Below are 26,533 nucleotides of genomic sequence, written 5' to 3'. Positions count from 1 at the left end.
CATTATTTTGTGCGGCGGCCATCTTGGATTTGAAAAATGATCACAAAATCGTTCTCAGCACCCTCGAGAAACTCGAATACGATACCCAAAATGTAGTTATCATACTTTTGAGCGCCGGCCATCTTGGATTTGAAAAATGATCACAAAGTCGTTCTCTGCACTCTCGAGAACCTCGGATACGATACCCATATTTTTGTGATCATAATCTTCCACGGCGGCCATCTTGGATTTGAAAACTGATCACAAAAATCGTTCTGTGCACCCTCGAGAACCTCGGATACGATACCCATAATCTAGTTATCATACTTTTGAGCGGCGGCCATCTCGGATTTAAAAATGATCCCAAAATTGTTTCCTGCACGCTCGAGAACCTCGGACACGACATCCAAATTGATGAAAACATAATTGTTTGCGGCAGGCCTCTTGGATTTCAAAAATGATCTCAGAATTGTTCTCTGCACCCTCGAGAACCTCGGGTACGATATCCATATTGCTAAAATCATAATTTTGTACAGCGGCCATATTGGATTAAAAAAATGATTACAAAATCGTTCTCTGCACCCTCGAAAACATCGGGTACGATACTGATGATGTAGTTATCATACTTTTGAGCGGCGCCCATCTTGGATTTGAAAAATGATCACAAAATCGTTCTCTGCACTCTCGAGAACCTCGGACAAGACATCCATATTATTGAAATCATTATTTTGTGCGGCGGCCAGCTTGGATTTGAAAAATGATCACAAAAAAATCGTTCTCAGCACCCTCGAGAACCTGTGATACGATACCCGTAATGTAGTTATCATACTTTTGAGCGGCGGCCATCTTAAATTTGAAAAATGATCACAAAATCGTTGTCTGCACTCTCGAGAACCTCGGGCAAGATATCCATATTGCTAAAATCATAATTTTGTACAGCGGCCATATTGGATTTGAATAATGATTACAAAATCATTCTCTGCACCCTCGAGAACCTCGGGTACGATACCGATAATGTAGTTATCATACTTTTGAGCGGCGCCCATCTTGGATTTGAAAAATGATCACAAAATCGTTCTCTGCACTCTCGAGAACCTCGGACAAGACATCCATATTATTGAAATCATTATTTTGTGCGGCGGCCAGCTTGGATTTGAAAAATGATCACAAAAAAATCGTTCTCAGCACCCTCGAGAACCTGTGATACGATACCCATAATGTAGTTATCATATTTTTGAATGGCGGCCATCATGGATTTGAAAAATGATCACAAAATCGTTCTCAGCACCCTCGAGAACCTCTGATACGATACCCGTAATGAAGTTATCATACTTTTGAGCGGCGGCCATCTTGGATTTGAAAAATGATCTCCAAATCGTTCTCTGCACCCTCGAGAATCTCGGATAAGATATCCATATTGCTGAAATCATAATTTTGTGCGGCGACCATCTTGGATTTGAAAAATGATCACAAAATCGTTCTCAGCACCCTCGAGAACATCTGATACGATACCCTTAATGTAGTTATCATATTTTTGTGCGGCGGCCATATTGGATTTGAAAAATGATCACAAAATCGTGCTCTGCACCCTCGAGAACCTCGGGTACGATATCCATATTGCTAAAATCATAATTTTGTTCGGCGGCCATATTGGATTTGAAAAATGATCACAAAATCGTGCTCTGCACCCTCGAGAACCTCGGGTACGATATCCATATTGCTAAAATCATAATTTTGTTCGGCGGCCGTCTTGGATTTGAAAAATGATCACAAAATCGTTTTCTGCACCCTGGAGAACCTCGAATACGATACCCATAATGTAGTCATCATACTTTTGAGCAGCGGCCATCTTGGATTTGAAAAATGATCCCAAAATTGTTTTCTGCACCCTCGAGAACCTCGGACACGATATCCATATTGCTGAAGACATCATTTTGTGCGGCGGCCATCTTGGATTTGAAAAATAATCACAAAAACGTTTTGTGCACTCTCGAGAACCTCGGATACGATAACCATATTTTTGTGATCATAATCTTGCACGGCAGCCATCTCGGATTTAAAAATGATCCCAAGTTTATTTTCTGCACCCTCGAGAACATCAGACACGATATCCGTATTCCTGAAATCATAATTTTGTGCGGTGGCCATATTGGATTTGAAAAATGATCACAAAACCGTGCTCTGCACCCTCGAGAACCTCGGATACGATAACCATAATGTAGTTATCATAATTTTGAGCGGCAGCCATCTTGGATTTCAAAAATGATCACAAAATCGTTCTGTGCGATCTCGAGAACCTCGGATACGATACCCATATTTTTGTGATCATAATATTGTACGGCGGCCATCTCGGATTTTAAAATGATTCCAAAATTATTTTCTGCACCCTCGAGAACCTTGGACACGATATCCATATTGCTGAAAACAAAATTGTTTGACACAGCCCTCTTGGACTTCAAAATGATCACAGAATTGTTCTCTGCACCCTCGAGAACCCTGGACACGATATCCATATTGCTTAAATCATAATTTTGTGCGGCGGCCATCTTGGATTTCAAAAATGATCATCAAATCGTTCTCTGCACCCTCGAAAACCTCGGGTACGATGTCCATATTGCTGAAATAATAATTTTGTGCGGCGGCCAACTTGGATTTGAAAAATGATCACAAAATCGTTCTCAGCACCCTCGAGAACCTCTGATACGATATCCGTTATTTAGTTTTCATTTTTTTGAGCGGCGGCAAACTTGGATTTGAAAAATGATCACCAAATCGTTCTCTGCACCCTCGAGAATCTCGGACAAGATATCCATATTGCTGAAATCATATTTTTGAGCGGCGGCCATATTGGATTTGAAAAATGATCACAAAATCGTTCTCAGCACCCTCGAGAACCTCTGATACGATACCCGTAATGTAGTTATCATACTTTTGAGCGGCGGCCATCTTGGATTTGAAAAATGATCTTCAAATCGTTCTCTGCACCCTCGAGAATCTCGGACAAGATATCCATATTGCTGAAATCATATTTTTGAGCGGCGGCCATCTTGGATATGAAAAATGATCCCAAAATTATTTTCTGCACCCTCGAGAACCTTGGACACGATATCCATATTGCTGAAAACAAAATTGTATGACACAGCCCTCTTGGACTTGAAAAATGATCACAGAATTGTTCTCTGCACCCTCAAGAACCCTGGACACGATATCCATATTGCTTAAATCATAATTTTGTGCGGCGGCCATCTTGGATTTCAAAAATTATCATCAAATCGTTCTCTGCACCCTCAAAAACCTCGGGTACGATGTCCATATTACTGAAATTATAATTTTGTGCGGCGGCCAACTTGGATTTGAAAAATGATCACAAAATCGTTCTCAGCACCCTCGAGAACCTCTGATACGATACCCGTAATGTAGTTATCATACTTTTGAGCGGCGGCCATCTTGGATTTGAAAAATGATCTTCAAATCGTTCTCTGCACCCTCGAGAACCTCGGGTACGATATCCATATTGCTAAAATCATAATTTTGTTCGGCGGCCGTCTTGGATTTGAAAAATGATCACAAAATCGTTTTCTGCACCCTGGAGAACCTCGAATACGATACCCATAATGTAGTCATCATACTTTTGAGCAGCGGCCATCTTGGATTTGAAAAATGATCCCAAAATTGTTTTCTGCACCCTCGAGAACCTCGGACACGATATCCATATTGCTGAAGACATCATTTTGTGCGGCGGCCATCTTGGATTTGAAAAATAATCACAAAACCGTTTTGTGCACTCTCGAGAACCTCGGATACGATAACCATATTTTTGTGATCATAATCTTGCACGGCAGCCATCTCGGATTTAAAAATGATCCCAAGATTATTTTCTGCACCCTCGAGAACATCAGACACGATATCCGTATTCCTGAAATCATAATTTTGTGCGGTGGCCATATTGGATTTGAAAAATGATCACAAAACCGTGCTCTGCACCCTCGAGAACCTCGGATACGATAACCATAATGTAGTTATCATAATTTTGAGCGGCAGCCATCTTGGATTTCAAAAATGATCATCAAATCGTTCTCTGCACCCTCAAAAACCTCGGGTACGATGTCCATATTACTGAAATTATAATTTTGTGCGGCGGCCAACGTGGATTTGAAAAATGATCACAAAATCGTTCTCAGCACCCTCGAGAACCTCTGATACGATACCCGTAATGTAGTTATCATACTTTTGAGCGGCGGCCATCTTGGATTTGAAAAATGGTCACCAAATCGGTCTCTGCACCCTCGAGAACCTCGGGTAAAATATCCATATTGCTAAACTCATAATTTTGTGCGGCGGCCATCTTGGATTTGAAAAATGATCACAAAATCGTTATCAGCACCCTCGAGAACCTCAGACACGATATCCATATTGTTTAATACATAATTGTTTGCGGCAGCCCTCTTGGATAACAAAAATTATCACAGAATTGTTCTCTGCACTTTCGAGAACCTCGCACACGATATCAATATTGCTAAAATCATAATTTTGTTCGGCGGCCATCTTGGATTTGGAAAATTATCACAAAATCGTTCTCAGCACCATCGAGAGTTATCATAATTTTGAGCGGCGGATATCTCGGATATAAAAATGAACCGAAAATTGTTTTCTGCACCCTCCGAGAACCTCGGACACGATATCCATATTGCTGAAATCATAATTTTGTGCGGTGGCCATATTGGTTCTGAAAAATGATCACAAAATCGTTCTCAGCACCTTCAAGAACCTCTGATACGATACCCGTTATGTAGTTATCGTACTTTTGAGCGGCGGCCATCTTGGATTTGGAAAATGATCACCAAATTGTTCTCTGCACCCTCGAGAATCTCGGACAAGATATCCATGTTGCTGAAATCATTATTTTGTGCGGCGGCCATCTTGGATTTGAAAAATGATCACCAAATCGTTCTCTGCACTCTCGAGAACCTTGGACAACATATCCATATTACTGAAATCATTATTTTGTGCGGTGGCCATCTTGGATTTGAAAAATGATCACGAAAATCGTTCTCAGCACCCTCGAGAACCTCTGATACGATACCCATAATGTAGTTTTCATATTTTTGAGTGGCGGCCATCATGGATTTGAAAAATGATCACAAAATCGTTCTCTGCACCCTCGAGAATCTCGGACAAGATATCCATATTGCTGAAATAATATTTTTGAGCGGCGGCCATCTTGGATTTGAAAAATGATCACAAAAACGTGCTCTGCACCCTCGAGAACCTCGGGTACGATATCCATATTGCTAAAATCATAATTTTGTTCGGCGGCCATCTTGGATTTGAAAAATGATCACAAAATCGTTTTCTGCACCCTGGAGAACCTCGGATGCGATAACCATAATGTAGTTATCATAATTTTGAGCGGCAGCCATCTTGGATTTCAAAAATGATCATCAAATCGTTCTCTGCACCCTCAAAAACCTCGGGTACGATGTCCATATTACTGAAATTATAATTTTGTGCGGCGGCCAACTTGGATTTGAAAAATGATCACAAAATCGTTCTCAGCACCCTCGAGAACCTCTGATACGATACCCGTAATGTAGTTATCATACTTTTGAGCGGCGGCCATCTTGGATTTGAAAAATGGTCACCAAATCGGTCTCTGCACCCTCGAGAACCTCGGGTAAAATATCCATATTGCTAAACTCATAATTTTGTGCGGCGGCCATCTTGGATTTGAAAAATGATCACAAAATCGTTATCAGCACCCTCGAGAACCTCAGACACGATATCCATATTGTTTAATACATAATTGTTTGCGGCAGCCCTCTTGGATAACAAAAATTATCACAGAATTGTTCTCTGCACTTTCGAGAACCTCGCACACGATATCAATATTGCTAAAATCATAATTTTGTTCGGCGGCCATCTTGGATTTGGAAAATTATCACAAAATCGTTCTCAGCACCATCGAGAGTTATCATAATTTTGAGCGGCGGATATCTCGGATATAAAAATGAACCGAAAATTGTTTTCTGCACCCTCCGGGAACCTCGGACACGATATCCATATTGCTGAAATCATAATTTTGTGCGGTGGCCATATTGGTTCTGAAAAATGATCACAAAATCGTTCTCAGCACCTTCAAGAACCTCTGATACGATACCCGTTATGTAGTTATCGTACTTTTGAGCGGCGGCCATCTTGGATTTGGAAAATGATCACCAAATTGTTCTCTGCACCCTCGAGAATCTCGGACAAGATATCCATGTTGCTGAAATCATTATTTTGTGCGGCGGCTATCTTGGATTTGAAAAATGATCACCAAATCGTTCTCTGCACTCTCGAGAACCTTGGACAAGATATCCATATTACTGAAATCATTATTTTGTGCGGTGGCCATCTTGGATTTGAAAAATGATCACGAAAATCGTTCTCAGCACCCTCGAGAACCTCTGATACGATACCCATAATGTAGTTTTCATATTTTTGAGTGGCGGCCATCATGGATTTGAAAAATGATCACAAAATCGTTCTCTGCACCCTCGAGAATCTCGGACAAGATATCCATATTGCTGAAATCATATTTTTGAGCGGCGGCCATCTTGGATTTGAAAAATGATCACAAAAACGTGCTCTGCACCCTCGAGAACCTCGGGTACGATATCCATATTGCTAAAATCATAATTTTGTTCGGCGGCCATCTTGGATTTGAAAAATGATCACAAAATCGTTTTCTGCACCCTGGAGAACCTCGAATACGATACCCATAATGTAGTCATCATACTTTTGAGCAGCGGCCATCTTGGATTTGAAAAATGATCCCAAAATTGTTTTCTGCACCCTCGAGAACCTCGGACACGATATCCATATTGCTGAAGACATCATTTTGTGCGGCGGCCATCTTGGATTTGAAAAATTATCACAAAAACGTTTTGTGCACTCTCGAGAACCTCGGATACGATAACCATATTTTTGTGATCATAATCTTGCACGGCAGCCATCTCGGATTTAAAAATGATCCCAAGATTATTTTCTGCACCCTCGAGAACATCAGACACGATATCCGTATTCCTGAAATCATAATTTTGTGCGGTGGCCATATTGGATTTGAAAAATGATCACAAAACCGTGCTCTGCACCCTCGAGAACCTCGGATACGATAACCATAATGTAGTTATCATAATTTTGAGCGGCAGCCATCTTGGATTTCAAAAATGATCACAAAATCGTTCTGTGCGATCTCGAGAACCTCGGATACGATACCCATATTTTTGTGATCATAATATTGTACGACGGCCATCTCGGATTTTAAAATGATTCCAAAATTATTTTCTGCACCCTCGAGAACCTTGGACACGATATCCATATTGCTGAAAACAAAATTGTTTGACACAGCCCTCTTGGACTTGAAAAATGATCACAGAATTGTTCTCTGCACCCTCGAGAACCCTGGACACGATATCCATATTGCTTAAATCATAATTTTGTGCGGCGGCCATCTTGGATTTCAAAAATGATCATCAAATCGTTCTCTGCACCCTCGAAAACCTCGGGTACGATGTCCATATTGCTGAAATAATAATTTTGTGCGGCGGCCAACTTGGATTTGAAAAATGATCACAAAATCGTTCTCAGCACCCTCGAGAACCTCTGATGCGATATCCGTTATTTAGTTTTCATTTTTTTGAGCGGCGGCCAACTTGGATTTGAAAAATGATCACCAAATCGTTCTCTGCACCCTCGAGAATCTCGGACAAGATATCCATATTGCTGAAATCATATTTTTGAGCGGCGGCCATCTTGGATTTGAAAAATGATCACAAAAACGTTTTGTGCACTCTCGAGAACCTCGGATACGACAACCATATTTTTGTGATCATAATCTTGCACGGCAGCCATCTCGGATTTAAAAATGATCCCAAGATTATTTTCTGCACCCTCGAGAACATCAGACACGATATTCGTATTCCTGAAATCATAATTTTGTGCGGCGGCCATATTGGATTTGAAAAATGATCACAAAATCGTTCTCTGCACCCTCGAGAACCTCGGACAAGATATCCATATTGCTGCAATCATATTTTTGAGCGGCGGCCATCTTGGATTTGAAAAATGATCACAAAAACGTTTTGTGCACTCTCGAGAACGTCGGATACGACAACCATATTTTTGTGATCATAATCTTGCACGGCAGCCATCTCGGATTTAAAAATGATCCCAAGATTGTTCTCTGCACCCTCGAGAACCCTGGACACGATATCCATATTGCTTAAATCATAATTTTGTGCGGCGGCCATCTTGGATTTCAAAAATGATCATCAAATCGTTCTCTGCACCCTCGAAAACCTCGGGTACGATGTCCATATTGCTGAAATAATAATTTTGTGCGGCGGCCAACTTGGATTTGAAAAATGATCACAAAATCGTTCTCAGCACCCTCGAGAACCTCTGATACGATATCCGTTATGTAGTTTTAATTTTTTTGAGCGGCGGCCATCTTGGATTTGAAAAATGAGCACCAAATCGTTCTCTGCACCCTCGAGAATCTCGGACAAGATATCCATATTGCTGAAATCATATTTTTGAGCGGCGGCCATCTTGGATTTGAAAAATGATCACAAAAACGTTTTGTGCACTCTCGAGAACCTCGGATACGACAACCATATTTTTGTGATCATAATCTTGCACGGCAGCCATCTCGGATTTAAAAATGATCCCAAGATTATTTTCTGCACCCTCGAGAACATCAGACACGATATTCGTATTCCTGAAATCATAATTTTGTGCGGCGGCCATATTGGATTTGAAAAATGATCACAAAATCGTTCTCTGCTTCCTCGAGAACCTCGGATACGATAACCATAATTTAGTTATCATACGTTTGAGCGGCGGCCATCTTCAATTTGAAAAATAATTACAAAATTGTTCTCTGCACCCTCGAGAACCTCGGATACGATACCCATAATGTAGTTATCATAATTTTGAGCGGCGGCCATCTTGGATTTCAAAAATGATCACAAAATCGTTCTGTGCAATCTCGAGAACCTCGGATACGATACCCATATTTTTGTGATCATAATATTGCACGGCGGCCATCTCGGATTTTAAAATGATCCCAAAATTATTTTCTGCACCCTCGAGAACCTTGGACACGATATCCATATTGCTGAAAACAAAATTGTTTGACACAGCCCTCTTGGACTTGAAAAATGATCACAGAATTGTTCTCTGCACCCTCGAGAACCCTGGACACGATATCCATATTGCTTAAATCATAATTTTGTGCGGCGGCCATCTTGGATTTCAAAAATGATCATCAAATCGTTCTCTGCACCCTCAAAAACCTCGGGTACGATGTCCATATTACTGAAATTATAATTTTGTGCGGCGGCCAACTTGGATTTGAAAAATGATCACAAAATCGTTCTCAGCACCCTCGAGAACCTCTGATACGATACCCGTAATGTAGTTATCATACTTTTGAGCGGCGGCCATCTTGGATTTGAAAAATGATCACCAAATCGTTCTCTGCACCCTCGAGAATCTCGGACAAGATATCCATATTGCTGAAATCATATTTTTGAGCGGCGGCCATCTTGGATTTGAAAAATGATCACAAAAACGTTTTGTGCACTCTCGAGAACCTCGGATACGACAACCATATTTTTGTGATCATAATATTGCACGGCGGCCATCTCGGATTTTAAAATGATCCCAAAATTATTTTCTGCACCCTCGAGAACCTTGGACACGATATCCATATTGCTGAAAACAAAATTGTTTGACACAGCCCTCTTGGATTCGAAAAATGATCACAGAATTGTTCTCTGCACCCTCGAGAACCCTGGACACGATATCCATATTGCTAAAATCATAATTTTGTGCGGCGGCCATCTTGGATTAGAAAAATGATCACAAAATGGTTCTCAGCACCATCGAGAACCTCTAATACGATACAAATAATGTAGTTATCATAATTTTGAGCGGCGGCCATCTCGGATTTAAAAATGATCCCAAAATTATTTTCTGCACCCTCGAGAACCTCAGACACGATATCCGTATTGCTGAAATCATAATTTTGTGCGGCGGCCATATTGGTTTTGAAAAATGATCACAAAATCGTTCTCAGCACCTTCAAGAACCTCTGATACGATACCCGTAATGTAGTTATCATACTTTTGAGCGGCGGCCATCTTGGATTTGAAAAATGATCACCAAATCGTTCTCTGCACCCTCGAGAATCTCGGACAAGATATCCATGTTGCTGAAATCATAATTTTGTGCGGCGGCCATCTTGGATTTGAAAAATGATCACATAATCGTTCTCAGCACCCTCGAGAACCTCTGATACTATACCCATAATGTAGTTATCATATTTTTGAGCAGCGGCCATCTTGGATTTGAAAAATGATCACAAAATCGTTCTCTGCACTCTCGAGAACCTCGGATACGATACCAATATTTTTGAGATCATAATCTTGCACGGCGGCCATCTTGGATGTTAAAACTGATCACAAAATCGTTCTCTGCTCCCTCGAGAACCTCGGATACGATACCCATAATCTAGTTATCATACTTTTGAGCGGCGGCCATCTCGGATTTAAAAATGATCCCAAAATTAATTTTTGCACCTTCGAGAACCTCGGACACGATATCCATATTGCTGAAAACATAATTGTTTGCAGCAGCCCTCTTGGATTTCAAAAATGATCATGAAATTGTTCTCTGCACCCTCAAGAACCTCGGACACGATATCCATATTGCTATAATCATAATTTTGTGCGGCGGCCATCTTGGATTTGAAAAATGATCACCAAATCGTTCTCTGCACCCTCGAGAACTTCGAATACGATACCCATAATGTAGTTATCATACTTTTGAGCGGCGGCCATCTTGGATTTGAAAAATGATCACAAAATCGTTCTCTGCACTCTCGAGAACCTCGGATACGATACCCATAATTTAGTTATCATACTTTTGAGCGGCGGCCATCTAGGATTTAAAAATGATCTTAAAATTGGTTTCTGCACCCTCGAGAACCTCGGACACGATATCCATATTGATGAAAACATAATTGTTTGCGGCAGCCCTCTTGGATTTCAAAAATGATCACAGAATTGTTCTCTGCACCCTCGAGAACCTCGGATACGATAACCATAATTTAGTTATCATACTTTTGAGCGGCGGCCATATTCAATTTGAAAAATGATTACAAAATCGTTCTCTGCACCCTCGAGAACCTCGGCTACTATACCCATAATGTAGTTATCATAATTTTGAGCGGTGGCCATCTTGGATTTCAAAAATGATCACAAAATCGTTCTGTGCAATCTCGAGAACCTCGGATACGATACCCATATTTTTGTGATCATAATATTGCACGGCGACCATCTCGGATTCAAAAATGATCCCAAAATTATATTCCGCACCCTCGAGAACCTCAGACACGATATCCATGTTGCTGAAGACATAATTTTGTGCGGTGGCTATCTCGGATTAGAAAAATGATCACAAAATCGTTCTCAGCACCATCGAGAACCTCTAATACGATACAAATAATGTAATTATCATAATTTTGAGCGGCGGCCATCTCGGATATAAAAATGATCCCAAAATTGTTTTCTGCACCCTCCGAGAACCTCGGACACGATATCCATATTGCTGAAAACATAATTGTTTGCGGCAGCTCTCTTGGATTTCAAAAATTATCACAGAATTGTTCTCTGCACTCTCGAGAACCTCGGACACGATATCAATATTGCTAAAATCATAATTTTGTTCGGTTGCCATCTTGGATTTGAAAAATGGTCACCAAATCGGTCTCTGCACCCTCGAGAACCTCGGGTAAAATATCCATATTGCTAAAGTCATAATTTTGTGCGGCGGCCATCTTGGATTTGAAAAATGATCACAAAATCGTTATCAGCACCCTCGAGAACCTCAGACACGATATCCATATTGTTTAATACATAATTGTTTGCGGCAGCCCTCTTGGATAACAAAAATTATCACAGAATTGTTCTCTGCACTTTCGAGAACCTCGCACACGATATCAATATTGCTAAAATCATAATTTTGTTCGGCGGCCATCTTGGATTTGGAAAATTATCACAAAATCGTTCTCAGCACCATCGAGAGTTATCATAATTTTGAGCGGCGGATATCTCGGATATAAAAATGAACCGAAAATTGTTTTCTGCACCCTCCGAGAACTTCGGACACGATATCCATATTGCTGAAATCATAATTTTGTGCGGTGGCCATATTGGTTCTGAAAAATGATCACAAAATCGTTCTCAGCACCTTCAAGAACCTCTGATACGATACCCGTTATGTAGTTATCGTACTTTTGAGCGGCGGCCATCTTGGATTTGGAAAATGATCACAAAATTGTTCTCTGCACCCTCGAGAATCTCCGACAAGATATCCATGTTGCTGAAATCATTATTTTGTGCGGCGGCCATCTTGGATTTGAAAAATGATCACCAAATCGTTCTCTGCACTCTCGAGAACCTTGGACAAGATATCCATATTACTGAAATCATTATTTTGTGCGGTGGCCATCTTGGATTTGAAAAATGATCACGAAAATCGTTCTCAGCACCCTCGAGAACCTCTGATACGATACCCATAATGTAGTTATCATATTTTTGAGTGGCGGCCATCATGGATTTGAAAAATGATCACAAAATCGTTCTCAGCACCCTCAAGAACCTCTGATACGATACCCGTAATGTAGTTATCATACTTTTGAGCGGCGGCCATCTTGGATTTGAAAAATGATCGCAAAATCGTTCTCAGCACCCTCGAGAACCTCTGATACGATACCCATAATGTAGTTATCATATTTTTGAGCGGCGGCCATCTTGGATTTGAAAAATGATCACAAAATCGTTCTCAGCACCCTCGAGAACCTCTGATACGATACCCATAATGTAGTTATCATACTTTTGAGCAGCGGCCATCTTGGATTTGAAAAATGATCCCAAAATTGTTTTCTGCACCCTCGAGAACCTCGGACAAGATATCCATATTGCTGAAGACATCGATTTGTGCGGCGGCCATCTTGGATTTCAAAAATGATCACAAAATCGTTCTGTGCAATCTCGAGAACCTCGGATACGATACCCATATTTTTGTGATCATAATATTGCACGGTGGCCATCTCGGATTTAAAAATGATCCCAAAATTATTTTCTGCACCCTCGAGAACCTTGGACACGATATCCATATTGCTAAAAACAAAATTGTTTGACACAGCCCTCTTGGATTTGAAAAATGATCACAGAATTGTTCTCTGCACCCTCGAGAACCCTGGACACGATATCCATATTGCTAAAATCATAATTTTGTGCGGCGGCCATCTTGGATTAGAAAAATGATCACAAAATGGTTCTCAGAACCATCGAGAACGTCTAATACGATCCAAATAATTAATTATTTAATAATTATGAGCGGCGGCCATCTCGGATTTAAAAATGATCCCAAAATTATTTACTGCACCTCCCGAGAACCTCGGACACGATATCCATATTGCTGTTTGAGCGTCGGCCATCTTGGATTTGAAAAATGATCACCAAATCGTTCTCTGCACACTCGAGAATTTCGTACAAGATATCCATGTTGCTGAAATCATTATTTGGTGCGGCGGCCATCTTGGATTTGAAAAATGATCACAAAATCGTTCTCAGCACCCTAGATTACCTCTGATACTATACCCATAATGTAATTATCTTATTTTTGAGCGGCGGCCATCTTGGATTTGAAAAATGATCACAAAATCGTTCTCTGCACCCTCGAGAACCTTTGACACGATATCCATATTGCTGAAGACATCATTTTGTGTGGCGGCCATCTTGGATTTGAAAAATGATCACAAAAACGTTTTGTGCACCCTCGAAAACCTCTGATACGATAGCCTTAATGTAATTATCATATTTTTGTGCGGCGGCCATCTTGGATTTGAAAAATGATCACCAAATCGTTCTCTGCACCCTCGAGAATCTCGGACAAGATAACCATATTACTGAAATCATTATTTTGTGCGGCGGCCATCTTGGATTTGAAAAATGATCACAAAATCGTTCTCAGCTCCCTCGAAAACCTCTGAAACGATACCCTTAATGTAGTTATCATATTTTTGTGCGGCGGCCATCTTGGATTTGAAAAATGATCACAAAATCGTTCTCAGCACCCTCGAGAACCTCGAATACGATACCCATAATGTAGTTATCATATTTTTGTGCAGCGGCCATCTTGGATTTGAAAAATGATCACAAAATCGTTCTCAGCACCCTCGACAACCTCGGATACGATACCCATAATGTAGTTATCATACTTTTGAGCAGCGGCCATCTTGGATTTGAAAAATGATCCCAAAATTGTTTTCTGCACCCTCGAGAACCTTTGACACGATATCCATATTGCTGAAGACATCATTTTGTGCGGCGGCCATCTTGGATTTGAAAAATGATCACAAAAACATTTTGTGCACTCTCGAGAACCTCGAATACGATACCCATAATGTAGTTGTCATACTTTTGAGCAGCGGCCACCTTGGATTCGAAAAATGATCCCAAAATTGTTTTCTGCACCCTCGAGAACCTCGGACACGATATCCATATTGTGCGTCTGGGATTTGAAAAATGATCACAAAAACGTTTTGTGCACTCTCGAGAACCTCGGATACGACAACCATATTTTTGTGATCATAATCTTGCACGGCAGCCATCTCGGATTTAAAAATGATCCCAAGATTATTTTATGCACCCTCGAGAACATCAGGCACGATATTCGTATTCCTGAAATCATAATTTTGTGCGGCGGCTATATTGGATTTGAAAAATGATCACAAAATCGTTCTCTGCACCCTCGAGAACCTCGGATACGACAACCATATTTTTGTGACCATAATCTTGCACGGCAGCCATCTCGGATTTAAAAATGTTCCCAAGATAATTTTCTGCACCCTCGAGAACATCAGACACGATATTCGTATTCCTGAAATCATAATTTTGTGCGGCGGCCATATTGGATTTGAAAAATGATCCCAAAATTATTTTCTGCACCCTCGAGAACCTTGGACATGATATCCATATTGCTGAAAACAAAATTGTTTGACACAGCCCTCTTGGATTTGAAAAATGATCACCAAATCGTTCTCTGCACACTCGAGAATCTCGTACAAGATATCCATGTTGCTGAAATCATTATTTGGTGCGGCGGCCATCTTGGATTTGAAAAATGATCACAAAATCGTTCTCAGCACCCTAGATTACCTCTGATAGTATACCCATAATGTAATTATCATATTTTTGAGCGGCGGCCATCTTGGATTTGAAAAATGATCACAAAATCGTTCTCTGCACCCTCGAGAACCTTTGACACGATATCCATATTGCTGAAGACATCATTTTGTGCGGCGGCCATCTTGGATTTGAAAAATGATCACAAAAACGTTTTGTGCACCCTCGAAAACCTCTGATACGATACCCTTAATGTAGTTATCATACTTTTGAGCGGCGGCCATCTAGGATTTAAAAATGATCTTAAAATTGGTTTCTGCACCCTCGAGAACCTCGGACACGATATCCATATTGATGAAAACATAATTGTTTGCGGCAGCCCTCTTGGATTTCAAAAATGATCACAGAATTGTTCTCTGCACCCTCGAGAACCTCGGATACGATAACCATAATTTAGCTATCATACTTTGGAGCGGCGGCCATCTTCGATTTGAAAAATGATTACAAAATCGTTCTCTGCACCCTCGAGAACCTCGGCTACTATACCCATAATGTAGTTATCATAATTTTGAGCGGTGGCCATCTTGGATTTCATAAATGATCACAAAATCGTTCTGTGCAATCTCGAGAACCTCGGATACGATACCCATATTTTTGTGATCATAATATTGCACGGCGACCATCTCGGATTCAAAAATGATCCCAAAATTATATTCCGCACCCTCGAGAACCTCAGACACGATATCCATGTTGCTGAAGACATAATTTTGTGCGGTGGCTATCTCGGATTAGAAAAATGATCACAAAATCGTTCTCAGCACCATCGAGAACCTCTAATACGATACAAATAATGTAATTATCATAATTTTGAGCGGCGGCCATCTCGGATATAAAAATGATCCCAAAATTGTTTTCTGCACCCTCCGAGAACCTCGGACACGATATCCATATTGCTGAAAACATAATTGTTTGCGGCAGCTCTCTTGGATTTCAAAAATTATCACAGAATTGTTCTCTGCACTCTCGAGAACCTCGGACACGATATCAATATTGCTAAAATCATAATTTTGTTCGGTTGCCATCTTGGATTTGAAAAATGGTCACCAAATCGGTCTCTGCACCCTCGAGAACCTCGGGTAAAATATCCATATTGCTAAAGTCATAATTTTGTGCGGCGGCCATCTTGGATTTGAAAAATGATCACAAAATCGTTATCAGCACCCTCGAGAACCTCAGACACGATATCCATATTGTTTAATACATAATTGTTTGCGGCAGCCCTCTTGGATAACAAAAATTATCACAGAATTGTTCTCTGCACTTTCGAGAACCTCGCACACGATATCAATATTGCTAAAATCATAATTTTGTTCGGCGGCCATCTTGGATTTGGAAAATTATCACAAAATCGTTCTCAGCACCATCGAGAGTTATCATAATTTTGAGCGGCGGATATCTCGGATATAAAAATGAACCGAAAATTGTTTTCTGCACCCTCCGAGAACCTCGGACACGATATCCATATTGCTGAAATCATAATTTTGTGCGGTGGCCATATTGGTTCTGAAAAATGATCACAAAATCGTTCTCAGCACCTTCAAGAACCTCTGATTCGATACCCGTTATGTAGTTATCGTACTTTTGAGCGGCGGCCATCTTGGATTTGGAAAATGATCACCAAATTGTTCTCTGCAACCTCGAGAATCTCGGACAAGATATCCATGTTGCTGAAATCATTATTTTGTGCGGCGGCCATCTTGGATTTGAAAAATGATCACCAAATCGTTCTCTGCACTCTCGAGAACCTTGGACAAGATATCCATATTACTGAAATCATTATTTTGTGCGGTGGCCATCTTGGATTTGAAAAATGATCACGAAAATCGTTCTCAGCACCCTCGAGAACCTCTGATACGATACCCATAATGTAGTTATCATATTTTTGAGTGGCGGCCATCATGGATTTGAAAAATGATCACAAAATCGTTCTCAGCACCCTCAAGAACCTCTGAACGATACCCGTAATGTAGTTATCATACTTTTGAGCGGCGGCCATCTTGGATTTGAAAAATGATCACAAAATCGTTCTCAGCACCCTCGAGAACCTCTGATACGATACCCATAATGTAGTTATCATATTTTTGAGCGGCGGCCATCTTGGATTTGAAAAATGATCACAAAATCGTTCTCAGCACCCTCGAGAACCTCTGATACGATACCCATAATGTAGTTATCATACTTTTGAGCAGCGGCCATCTTGGATTTGAAAAATGATCACAGAATTGTTCTCTGCACCCTCGAGAACCCTGGACACGATATCCATATTGCTAAAATCATAATTTTGTGCGGCGGCCATCTTGGATTAGAAAAATGATCACAAAATGGTTCTCAGAACCATCGAGAACGTCTAATACGATCCAAATAATGTAGTTATCATAATTATGAGCGGCGGCCATCTCGGATTTAAAAATGATCACAAAATCGTTCTCAGCACCCTAGATTACCTCTGATACTATACCCATAATGTAATTATCATATTTTTGAGCGGCGGCCATCTTGGATTTGAAAAATGATCACAAAATCGTTCTCTGCACCCTCGAGAACCTTTGACACGACATCCATATTGCTGAAGACATCATTTTGTGCGGCGGCCATCTTGGATTTGAAAAATGATCACAAAAACGTTTTGTGCACCCTCGAAAACCTCTGATACGATAGCCTTAATGTAGTTATCATATTTTTGTGCGGCGGCCATCTTGGATTTGAAAAATGATCACCAAATCGTTCTCTGCACCCTCGAGAATCTCGGACAAGATAACCATATTACTGAAATCATTATTTTGTGCGGCGGCCATCTTGGATTTGAAAAATGATCACAAAATCGTTCTCAGCACCCTCGAAAACCTCTGAAACGATACCCTTAATGTAGTTATCATATTTTTGTGCGGCGGCCATCTTGGATTTGAAAAATGATCACAAAATCGTTCTCAGCACCCTCGAGAACCTCGAATACGATACCCATAATGTAGTTATCATACTTTTGAGCAGCGGCCATCTTGGATTTGAAAAATGATCCCAAAATTGTTTTCTGCACCCTCGAGAACCTTTGACACGATATCCATATTGCTGAAGACATCATTTTGTGCGGCGGCCATCTTGGATTTGAAAAATGATCACAAAAACATTTTGTGCACTCTCGAGAACCTCGAATACGATACCCATAATGTAGTTGTCATACTTTTGAGCAGCGGCCACCTTGGATTTGAAAAATGATCCCAAAATTGTTTTCTGCACCCTCGAGAACCTCGGACACGATATCCATATTGTGCGTCTGGGATTTGAAAAATGATCACAAAAACGTTTTGTGCACTCTCGAGAACCTCGGATACGACAACCATATTTTTGTGATCATAATCTTGCACGGCAGCCATCTCGGATTTAAAAATGATCCCAAGATTATTTTATGCACCCTCGAGAACATCAGGCACGATATTCGTATTCCTGAAATCATAATTTTGTGCGGCGGCTATATTGGATTTGAAAAATGATCACAAAATCGTTCTCTGCACCCTCGAGAACCTCGGATACGACAACCATATTTTTGTGATCATAATCTTGCACGGCAGCCATCTCGGATTTAAAAATGTTCCCAAGATAATTTTCTGCACCCTCGAGAACATCAGACACGATATTCGTATTCCTGAAATCATAATTTTGTGCGGCGGCCATATTGGATTTGAAAAATGATCCCAAAATTATTTTCTGCACCCTCGAGAACCTTGGACACGATATCCATATTGCTGAAAACAAAATTGTTTGACACAGCCCTCTTGGATTTGAAAAATGATCACCAAATCGTTCTCTGCACACTCGAGAATCTCGTACAAGATATCCATGTTGCTGAAATCATTATTTGGTGCGGCGGCCATCTTGGATTTGAAAAATGATCACAAAATCGTTCTTAGCACCCTAGATTACCTCTGATAGTATACCCATAATGTAATTATCATATTTTTGAGCGGCGGCCATCTTGGATTTGAAAAATGATCACAAAATCGTTCTCTGCACCCTCGAGAACCTTTGACACGATATCCATATTGCTGAAGACATCATTTTGTGCGGCGGCCATCTTGGATTTGAAAAATGATCACAAAAACGATTTGTGCACCCTCGAAAACCTCTGATACGATACCCTTAATGTAGTTATCATAATTTTGAGCGGCGGCCATCTCGGATTTAAAAATGATCCCAAAATTGTTTTCTGCACCCTCCGCGAACCTCCGACACGATATCCATATTGCTGAAAACATAATTGCTTGAAGCATTCCTCTTGGATTTCAAAAATAATCACCAACCCGTTCTCTGCACCCTTGAGAACCTCGAGTACGATATCCATATTGCTGAAATCATAATTTTGTGCGGCGGCAATCTTGGATTTGAAAAATGATCACAAAATCGTTCTCTGCACCCTCGAGAACCTCGGATACAATACCCATAATGTAGTTATCATAATTTTGAGCGGCGGCTATCTTGGATTTCAAAAATGATCACAAAATCGTTGTGTGCAATCTCGAGAACCTCGGATACGATAATCATATTTTTGTGATCATAATCTTACACGGCAGCCATCTCGGATTTAAAATGATCCCAAAATTATTTTCTGCACCCTCGAGAACCTCAGACACGATATCCGTATTGCTGAAATCATAATTTTGTGCGGCGGCCATATTGGTTTTGAAAAATGATCACAAAATCGTTCTCAGCACCTTCAAGAACCTCTGATACGATACCCATAATGTAGTTATCATATTTTTGAGCAGCGGCCATCTTGGATTTGAAAAATGATCACAAAATCGTTCTCTGCACTCTCGAGAACCTCGGATACGATACCAATATTTTTGAGATCATAATCTTGCACGGCAGCCATCTTGGATTTTAAAACTGATCACAAAATCGTTCTCTGCTCCCTCGAGAACCTCGGATACGATACCCATAATCTAGTTATCATACTTTTGAGCGGCGGCCATCTCGGATTTAAAAATGATCCCAAAATTAATTTTTGCACCTTCGAGAACCTCGGACACGATATCCATATTGCTGAAAACATAATTGTTTGCAGCAGCCCTCTTGGATTTCAAAAATGATCATGAAATTGTTCTCTGCACCCTCGAGAACCTCGGACACGATATCCATATTGCTATAATCATAATTTAGTGCGGCGGCCATCTTGGATTTGAAAAATGATCACCAAATCGTTCTCTGCACCCTCGAGAACTTCGAATACGATACCCATAATGTAGTTATCATACTTTTGAGCGGCGGCCATCTTGGATTTGAAAAATGATCACAAAATCGTTCTCTGCACTCTCGAGAACCTCGGATACGATACCCATAATTTAGTTATCATACTTTTGAGCGGCGGCCATCTAGGATTTAAAAATGATCTTAAAATTGGTTTCTGCACCCTCGAGAACCTCGGACACGATATCCATATTGATGAAAACATAATTGTTTGCGGCAGCCCTCTTGGATTACAAAAATGATCACAGAATTGTTCTCTGCACCCTCGAGAACCTCGGATACGATAACCATAATTTAGTTATCATACTTTTGAGCGGCGGCCATCTTTGATTTGAAAAATGATTACAAAATCGTTCTCTGCACCCTCGAGAACCTCGGCTACTATACCCATAATGTAGTTATCATAATTTTGAGCGGTGGCCATCTTGGATTTCAAAAATGATCACAAAATCGTTCTGTGCAATCTCGAGAACCTCGGATACGATACCCATATTTTTGTGATCATAATATTGCACGGCGGCCATCTCGGATTTAAAAATGATCCCAAAATTATATTCCGCACCCTCGAGAACCTCAGACACGATATCCATGTTGCTGAAGACATAATTTTGTGCGGTGGCTATCTCGGATTAGAAAAATGATCACAAAATCGTTCTCAGCACCATCGAGAACCTCTAATACGATACAAATAATGAAGTTATAATAATTTTGAGCGAAGGCCATCTCGGATATAAAAATGATCCCAAAATTGTTTTCTTCACCCTCCGAGAACCTCGGACACGATATCCATATTGCTGAAAACATAATTGTTTGCGGCAGCCCTCTTGGATTTCAAAAATTATCACAGAATTGTTCTCTGCACTCTCGAGAACCTCGGACACGATATCATTATTGCTAAAATCATAATTTTGTTCGGCGGCCATCTTGGATTTGAAAAATGGTCACCAAATCGTTCTCTGCACCCTCGAGAACCTCGGGTAAAATATCCATATTGCTAAAGTCATAATTTTGTGCGGCGGCCATCTTGGATTTGAAAAATGATCACAAAATCGTTATCAGCACCCTCGAGACCCTCAGACACGATATCCATATTGTTTAATACATAATTGTTTGCGGCAGCCCTCTTGGATAACAAAAATTATCACAGAATTGTTCTCTGCACTCTCGAGAACCTCGCACACGATATCAATATTGCTAAAATCATAATTTTGTTCGGCGGCCATCTTGGATTTGGAAAATTATCACAAAATCGTTCTCAGCACCATCGAGAACCTCTAATACGATACAAATAATGTAGTTATCATAATTTTGAGCGGCGGATATCTCGGATATAAAAATGAACCGAAAATTGTTTTCTGCACCCTCCGAGAACCTCGGACACGATATCCATATTGCTGAAATCATAATTTTGTGCGGTGCCCATATTGGTTTTGAAAAATGATCACATAATCGTTCTCAGCACCCTCGAGAACCTCTGATACTATACCCATAATGTAGTTATCATATTTATGAGCAGCGGCCATCTTGGATTTGAAAAATGATCACAAAATCGTTCTCTGCACTCTGGAGAACCTCGGATACGATACCAATATTTTTGTGATCATAATCTTGCACGGCGGCCATCTTGGATTTTAAAACTGATCACAAAGTCGTTCTCTGCTCCCTCGAGAACCTCGGATACGATACCCATAATCTAGTTATCATACTTTTGAACGGCGGCCATCTCGGATTTAAAAATGATCCCAAAATTAATTTTTGCACCTTCGAGAACCTCGGACACGATATCCATATTGCTGAAAACATAATTGTTTGCAGCAGCCCTCTTGGATTTCAAAAATGATCATGAAATTGTTCTCTGCACCCTCGAGAACCTCGGACACGATATCCATATTGCTATAATCATAATTTTGTGCGGCGGCCATCTTGGATTTGAAAAATGATCACCAAATCGTTCTCTGCACCCTCGAGAACTTCGAATACGATACCCATAATGTAGTTATCATACTTTTGAGCGGCGGCCATCTTGGATTTGAAAAATGATCACAAAATCGTTCTCTGCACTCTCGAGAACCTCGGATACGATACCCATAATTTAGTTATCATACTTTTGAGCGGCGGCCATCTAGGATTTAAAAATGATCTTAAAATTGGTTTCTGCACCCTCGAGAACCTGGGACACGATATCCATATTGATGAAAACATAATTGTTTGCGGCAGCCCTCTTGGATTTCAAAAATGATCACAGAATTGTTCTCTGCACCCTCGAGAACCTCGGATACGATAACCATAATTTAGTTATCATACTTTTGAGCGGCGGCCATCTTCGATTTGAAAAATGATTACAAAATCGTTCTCTGCACCCTCGAGAACCTCGGCTACGATACCCATAATGTAGTTATCATAATTTTGAGCGGTGGCCATCTTGGATTTCAAAAATGATCACAAAATCGTTCTGTGCAATCTCGAGAACCTCGGATACGATACCCATATTTTTGTGATCATAATATTGCACGGCGGCCATCTCGGATTTAAAAATGATCCCAAAATTATATTCCGCACCCTCGAGAACCTCAGACACGATATCCATGTTGCTGAAGACATAATTTTGTGCGGTGGCTATCTCGGATTAGAAAAATGATCACAAAATCGTTCTCAGCACCATCGAGAACCTCTAATACGATACAAATAATGTAGTTATCATAATTTTGAGCGGCGGCTATCTCGGATATAAAAATGATCCCAAAATTGTTTTCTGCACCCTCCGAGAACCTCGGACACGATATCCATATTGCTGAAAACATAATTGTTTGCGGCAGCTCTCTTGGATTTCAAAAATTATCACAGAATTGTTCTCTGCACTCTCGAGAACCTCGGACACGATATCAATATTGCTAAAATCATAATTTTGTTCGGTTGCCATCTTGGATTTGAAAAATGATCACCAAATCGTTCTCTGCACCCTCGAGAACCTTGGGTAAAATATCCATATTGCTAAAGCCATAATTTTGTGCGGCGGCCATCTTGGATTTGAAAAATGATCACAAAATCGTTATCAGCACCCTCGAGAACCTCAGACACGATATCCATATTGTTTAATACATAATTGTTTGCGGCAGCCCTCTTGGATAACAAAAATTATCACAGAATTGTTCTCTGCACTCTCGAGAACCTCGCACACGATATCAATATTGCTAAAATCATAATTTTGTTCGGCGGCCATCTTGGATTTGGAAAATTATCACAAAATCGTTCTCAGCACCATCGAGAACCTCTAATACGATACAAATAATGTAGTTATCATAATTTTGAGCGGCGGATATCTCGGATATAAAAATGAACCGAAAATTGTTTTCTGCACCCTCCGAGAACCTCGGACACGATATCCATATTGCTGAAATCATAATTTTGTGCGGTGGCCATATTCGTTTTGAAAAATGATCACATAATCGTTCTCAGCACCCTCGAGAACCTCTGATACTATACCCATAATGTAGTTATCATATTTATGAGCAGCGGCCATCTTGGATTTGAAAAATGATCACAAAATCGTTCTCTGCACTCTCGAGAACCTCGGATACGATACCAATATTTATGTGATCATAATCTTGCACGGCGGCCATCTTGGATTTTAAAACTGATCACAAAATCGTTCTCTGCTCCCTCGAGAACCTCGGATACGATACCCATAATCTAGTTATCATACTTTTGAGCGGCGGCCATCTCGGATTTAAAAATGATCCCAAAATTAATTTTTGCACCTTCGAGAACCTCGGACACGATATCCATATTGCTGAAAACATAATTGTTTGCAGCAGCCCTCTTGGATTTCAAAAATGATCATGAAATTGTTCTCTGCACCCTCGAGAACCTCGGACACGATATCCATATTGCTATAATCATAATTTTGTGCGGCGGCCATCTTGGATTTGAAAAATGATCACCAAATCGTTCTCTGCACCCTCGAGAACTTCGAATACGATACACATAATGTAGTTATCATACTTTTGAGCGGCGGCCATCTTGGATTTGAAAAATGATCACAAAATCGTTCTCTGCACTCTCGAGAACCTCGGATACGATACCCATAATTTAGTTATCATACTTTTGAGCGGCGGCCATCTAGGATTTAAAAATGATCTTAAAATTGGTTTCTGCACCCTCGAGAACCTCGGACACGATATCCATATTGATGAAAACATAATCGTTTGCGGCAGCCCTCTTGGATTTCAAAAATGATCACAGAATTGTTCTCTGCACCCTCGAGAACCTCGAATTCGATAACCATAATTTAGTTATCATACTTTTGAGCGGCGGCCATCTTCGATTTGAAAAATGATTACAAAATCGTTCTCTGCACCCTCGAGAACCTCGGCTACGATACCCATAATGTAGTTATCATAATTTTGAGCGGTGGCCATCTTGGATTTCAAAAATGATCACAAAATCGTTCAGTGCAATCTCGAGAACCTTCGATACGATACCCATATTTTTGTGATCATAATATTGCACGGCGGCCATCTCGGATTTAAAAATGATCCCAAAATTATATTCCGCACCCTCGAGAACCTCAGACACGATATCCATATTGCTGAAGACATAATTTTGTGCGGTGGCTATCTCGGATTAGAAAAATGATCACAAAATCGTTCTCAGCACCATCGAGAACCTCTAATACGATACAAATAATGTAGTTATCATAATTTTGAGCGGCGGCCATCTTGGATATAAAAATGATCCCAAAATTGTTTTCTGCACCCTCCGAGAACCTCGGACACGATATCCATATTGCCGAAAACATAATTGTTTGCGGCAGCTCTCTTGGATTTCAAAAATTATCACAGAATTGTTCTCTGCACTCTCGAGAACCTCGGACACGATATCAATATTGCTAAAATCATAATTTTGTTCGGTTGCCATCTTGGATTTGAAAAATGGTCACCAAATCGTTCTCTGCACCCTCGAGAACCTCGGGTAAAATATCCATATTGCTAAAGTCATAATTTTGTGCGGCGGCCGTCTTGGATTTGAAAAATGATCACAAAATCGCTATCAGCACCCTCGAGAACCTCAGACACGATATCCATATTGTTTAATACATAATTGTTTGCGGCAGCCCTCTTGGATAACAAAAATTATCACAGAATTGTTCTCTGCACTCTCGAGAACCTCGCACACGATATAAATATTGCTAAAATCATAATTTTGTTCGGCGGCCATCTTGGATTTGGAAAATTATCACAAAATCGTTCTCAGCACCATCGAGAACCTCTAATACGATACAAATAATGTAGTTATCATAATTTTGAGCGGCGGATATCTCGGATATAAAAATGAACCGAAAATTGTTTTCTGCACCCTCCGAGAACCTCGGACACGATATCCATATTGCTCAAATCATAATTTTGTGCGGTGGCCATATTGGTTTTGAAAAATGATCACAAAATCGTTCTCAGCACCTTCAAGAACCTCTGATACGATACCCGTTATGTAGTTATCGTACTTTTGAGCGGCGGCCATCTTGGATTTGGAAAATGATCACCAAATTGTTCTCTGCACCCTCGAGAATCTCGGACAAGATATCCATGTTGCTGAAATCATTATTTTGTGCGGCAGCCATCTTGGATTTGAAAAATGATCACCAAATCGTTCTCTGCACTCTCGAGAACCTTGGACAAGATATCCATATTACTGAAATCATTATTTTGTGCGGCGGCCATCTTGGATTTGAAAAATGATCACGAAAATCGTTCTCAGCACCCTCGAGAACCTCTGATACGATACCCATAATGTAGTTATCATATTTTTGAGTGGAGGCCATCATGGATTTGAAAAATGATCACAAAATCGTTCTCAGCACCCTCGAGAACCTCTGATACGATACCCGTAATGTAGTTTTCATACTTTTGAGCGGCGGCCATCTTGAATTTGAAAAATGATCACAAAATCGTTCTCAGCACCCTCGAGAACCTCTGATACGATACCCATAATGTAGTTATCATATTTTTGAGCGGCGG

This window comes from Leptidea sinapis, chromosome 14 (genome assembly GCF_905404315.1).
Source record: "Leptidea sinapis chromosome 14, ilLepSina1.1, whole genome shotgun sequence".
NCBI lineage: Eukaryota > Metazoa > Arthropoda > Insecta > Lepidoptera > Pieridae > Leptidea > Leptidea sinapis.
The sequence above is the reverse complement of the archived record's forward strand: the minus strand, read 5'-3'. Positions refer to the sequence as shown.